This window comes from Triticum dicoccoides, chromosome 3A, assembly GCF_002162155.2.
Source record: "Triticum dicoccoides isolate Atlit2015 ecotype Zavitan chromosome 3A, WEW_v2.0, whole genome shotgun sequence".
Taxonomy (NCBI): Eukaryota; Viridiplantae; Streptophyta; class Magnoliopsida; order Poales; family Poaceae; genus Triticum; species Triticum dicoccoides.
The window spans coordinates 740,674,219-740,679,384 of NC_041384.1; positions in this window are offsets into that span (position 1 = coordinate 740,674,219).

A 5,166-nucleotide genomic window follows, 5' to 3' on the forward strand; every position below is an offset into this window, starting at 1 on the left:
CCTCTTCTTCGCGGCGACGTTTGTCCGGAGCAGGTCGAGCTTGATGGCGTTGTTCTTCATCAGCGACGACCACCGCGCCTCGGTCTTCTCTTCACGTAGGACGGCCCGGGCCTGGGCGTCGGCGAGGCAATGCTCGATGGACTCCTGCACTCGCGTGGTTGCCGCGTCAGCGTTTTTCCCCTTCTTTGCCAATTTGTGGCCGTCCGGCCGCCCCTCTGACACGCCCGGAGTTGTCGTGTCCGACTTGTATGTCTCCTTGGCCTTGTCGAGGGTACGTCGGACTTCCGCCCACTTCTCGCACTTGTCAATGCGCTTGTAGACGTGGAGGTGCTTGAAGTCGGCGTCTTGGTTGTCGTGCCGATACATGGTGAACATACGCAGCAGCTGCGCGGAGGAACAAACAGTTGGCGGGCGGCGGGCATTGACGACGAAGAGATGCGGGCGAACGGCGTGCGTACCTGATCCTCAACGCTGGCGCCGCTCTCTGGGTGAGCCGCGACCTCCTCGACGATTCCGATGAGGAAGACGCCGCCGCACGCTCCGCGTTTTCGTGGGCCTTCTTGGCAATGGCCCTGTTCCGTCGGTCGGTGGTGACTGCGTCGCGTCGCTGAACTTCCACCCTCCACTCGGCGTTCGACATGCCCGGTGGCTTCGATGGCGCCGCCCTCGGCTTCCTCTGCTTCGGCTGGGCCACGGTGCCAGTCGTGGTTGCCGCCGCGCGCGGCATGGCGTACTTCTTCGGCGGCATGGCGGCGACTGGAAGGCGAGCTGGAGGGGGTTTGGCGGGAGAAAGGGAGGGAATGGCGGGAGGAAGGCGAGCGAGCGGAAGAGATGCTAGGGAAAAGCGTCAAGAAGCAGCGGGAAAAGGCCCTCGGGTCGCCGCCAGGGCGGGCCCACGCGCCTTTTTCGCTTGTGCCGGCTCCCCAAGCACCCCCCAGGGCGCCGGGTTCGGCCTGGGTCTGCCGGCACCAGTTTTGGCCCGAGCCGGCAAAAAACGGGCTTCTGGGGGCGCGACTGGGCCGTTTTTTTGGCGCCGGCGCGGCAAAATCGTCTGGGGAGGGCCTGTTGGGGGCGCGGCTGGAGATGCCCTTACTCGGCTAAATATTGGTGGAGTAGTTCCCTTGATCGCAGATCACTACACTGGAAAGCATGGGACACTTTAACCAAGCCAAAGGCGAAAGGAGAGATGGGATTCTGGGACCTCGAGCTATTTAACACGGCTCTCCTCGGGAAACACGGATGGCGATTGCTGACAAATCCTAATTCCCTGTGTGCTCGAGTTCTCAAAGGAAGATATTACCCTACATGTGATTTTATGCAAGGCACAGCCCCTCGGTTCTCCTCTTCAATTTGGCGCGCTATCATCGCTGGGAGGGACGCAGTGCAGATTGGTCTTCTTAAGCGTATAGGAGACGGCACTACAGTTTCTATATGGAATGACAAGTGGATCCCGGGCACTATATCTATGACACCGGTCTGCGGAATTGGTACTGCTCAGGTGAATCTTGTGGCGGACCTCATTGACCCCAGCAATGGGTCGTGGCTGGTGGATGTGGTGCGCGAGAACTTCATACCACCAGATGCCGATGCTATTCTCAACATTCCATTGAGGCAGGGAGGGGGTGATGATTCGTTGGCATGGGCTTTTGAACGATCGGGTTGCTACACTGTGAAATCAGTGTATCGTGCTCTAATGACTCGCAACGAGCATATTGCTCTAGAGGAAGGGACGACTACCGAATCTTCAATGACAGATAAACAGATGTGGTCTCGTTTGTGGAAGCTCAAAGTCATTCCCAGAGTGAGAGTCTTCTGGTGGCGGGTGTTGCAAGGCATTCTCCCCGTCGAAGCCACTCTGAAATACCGCCATATTGCGTCGGTAAGCACATGCAAATTGTGTCTTCATTCTGACGAAGATATGATGCACGCACTACTGGAGTGCCCTCACGCCAGGCAGTTTTGGGATGCAACACCAGAGTGGCTAAATGTTAAAAGGCCGACCCTGCACCCGCTAACCTGGTCAAGGGATATCCTATGTGACGATATATTTTCAGAGTCTGAAAGAGCAACTCTAGTGACTGTTATGTGGACGATTTGGACCTTTCGGAACAATATCACCCACGACAAAGCTGCGTTCAATTCTAGCCAATCCATGAGAAAGGTGCGGGAAACCCTAGCAGTTCCGGAGCTGCCTCGTGAGCATGCCCGTACTTTGTCGGGCCATGGCTGGCGCCCACCAGAGTTGGGCTGGATCAAAATAAATACTGATGGAAGTATTGCAATGGATGCAAGAAGGGGAGGGATAGGGGGAGTTGCTCGATCTCGGTCTTCCTTTCTTGCGGCAAACCCTACCCTGGGATCACGGATCCGCTGATAGCTGAAGTTCTTGCCATTCGCGACGAAGTCATCTTCGCTTGTCTGAGAGGCTATGCAGATGTGGTTTTTGAGTCTGACAATTTGGAGATTGTGAATCTCTGGAATTCGCGCCAAACATCCCGTGCGGTGATGGCGCCTATCTTCTTAGAAATTGGGGAGCATGTTCCTTCTTTTAAGTCCTTTGTAGTTCAACATGTTGGTAGGGCAGGCAACGTCTCCGCTCATCTCTGTGCAAAGCAAGCGAGCACTTTAGATGTTACGGAATGTTGGCTTGAGTCTACTCCTAGTTTTCTTGTAACCAGCCTCCTAGCAGATTCTGCTGGTGCTGTCGATGTTGAATAAAGAGCTCCCGATTTACTCTAAAAAAAATGCCACCGGTCGAGTGGAGCTCGAGCGCGAAGCAAATCGAGCTTGACTTGACAGATAATCTTTTTTCCTTTTTTTTTAGCGAGGAACAGGGCACAACACTCCAGCTGCTGCCCGTCATCAAACAAATCTTTTTTTTGCGTTGGCGCTTTATACATGAAAGCTAGCGCAATTGTACGGGATCACAAATTCACAGCCGCCCCTTCACTAGATTCCCTCTTCTTCACGAGTTCGCTGGACACTGCAACGTACTCCCATATATACGGGTTGCCCGGGCAGGTTCCCCTACCCAGATTCGTCTTCTGTCGCCGCTCTGCAACGTACAAGAGATTCCGCCGTCGGGACTGGTCGGCAAAGTGGTAAGAACAGAGTTTCAGCTGCTGCTGTTGAGGAACCTTACTTCAGCGTGGAGCTGCTACCTTGCTTCAGCTGCTGCTGTTGAGGAACCTATGAGCTTCTCGCCGCGTCACATCTATATATAAGGAGAGCAAAACATGCAACGTGAACAAACAACGTGGTAAGGAATTATCGTCTACGTATGCATGCGTACGGCTGTTTCATCCCGAAATCGCAGTATATCGCACCGAGCAGCGATGGAGGAATCTCTTTACGATTCTGTTCTTACCACTTCCCCGACGAGTCGATTAAGCAGCGATGGAGGAAGCTCTTTACGATCGCCGAGCGGCGACAGAGGGGAACCTGCCCGGGTAACCCGTATTTAGGTGCTCCGGCGTAGTCGGGTCAGCTCATCGAGCGATGATGCCATCAAACCGTTCTGACCACACAACAGGACCTGTATGGCCCACCTAATGTCGTGGTTGAATCCAGTGGATCTCGGCTAAGGGGTGCGAGCTGTGGATCTTAGCTTGGTGGTAATAGGACAAAAAAGGGAAGCAATGTTTACACAGGTTCAGGCCCTCTCGAAGAGGTAAAACCCTGATACATCCTTTGATGTAGACAGCAGTACAGGGGGTTCGGGTGCTATTATCCGACATGAATATGGTGCTTGCATTGCGGCTTCATGCAATAATATCCCCTTTGTAGAGGATGCAGCGACGACTGAAGCTCGAGGATTGAAGAATGGGCTCATACTGGCAAGTAATGTTGGTTGCAACAAGCTGGAGATCGAAGCTGACTGTATGGAGGTGATCGAAATCATGAACAACGGCGGAAACTCTCTTGGCCCAGCAGTAGCAATATATGAGGAATGTTACTTTCTTTGTCGTAGTTTTACTTATATTAGTTTTCATCATTGTCCTAGGAAGGCCAATATGGCGGCAGATTTGTTGGCTACAAAGTCGGATCCCTCACGAACAATTGTTTGGAATGAGGCTTCTGACTTTTTGCTCGATGTACTTTCAAACGATGTAGCCCTTTTTTCACATGAAATATAAACTGCCATGATGGCTTTTTCCTAAAAAAAAGTACAGGATGATCTACCTCGAGATCGTTTGTGTATATCCTAACCCTACGGACCAAACGTCTAAATCCCTCTACTTATATAGACATCAGGGGTATCTAGGGTTACATATAGGTCGGTTGCATCTAGGGATAAACATGACGATGATTCAAAACATGCCTTGAAGTGTACACAAGTCTTCGGAGGATTTCATCTTGAGTACGCCGTGGATCATGGTAAACATGGCCCATTGTTCGTTTGTCTGGGGATTGTTGACCCGTCCCAATGACTGGTATGCCACCCCTAGTCCAGGGCACTGTCAAAAGGTCTCCACCAGTCACAAATCTTCCAAGGCGGCGCCTTCAAAAAGGAACCAATGTCGAAGGCGCCGTCGCCGCCCACCGCTGTTAGGGATTTCACCCGGGAGACAAATGGCATGGTGGAGGTAGAATCATATATGACGAACGACTTCATGGAGAAGAGACGGCGCCCTCGAGTATCGCCGCCGTCGCCGTCGACCAGGGCCGACTAGGGATTTCACCCGATTTGAATCCCCACTTCTAGCTCTATCCAAGGTCTAGCAAGCATCGAGATGCTGATCCGTACTGAGGATCACATCACATCCAAGGAGAAGGGGAAGAGGCAACCAGGGGCCAGTTCTCTCGGCAGCTTGAAAAATAAGCCGCCTCCTCCCCAACTTATCTTGTATGCCATCTTTTTTATTCATTGGGGCATCTAAACTAGTTATGAGAGAACTATTTTAGAAGTCTCAAAAAATTGAGGAGCGGCTTATTTTCTAAGCTAGGGAGAGGCATCTTATTTTTTAAGCCGCCCAAAAGAACCATCCCCAGATCAGACGTCGTTGGACAGCCACGTCCATCGGGTGCCCGCCAACCTACCGCTCACCGCGGAGTCAAGCCCACTCCAGACACAGGGGGCTTCCACCTCTGGGTGAATCAAAATGGCCCCCTTCCACTTTCCTAGGCTGCGGCAATGGGAAATCACTCCCATGTCACCCCCCCGGG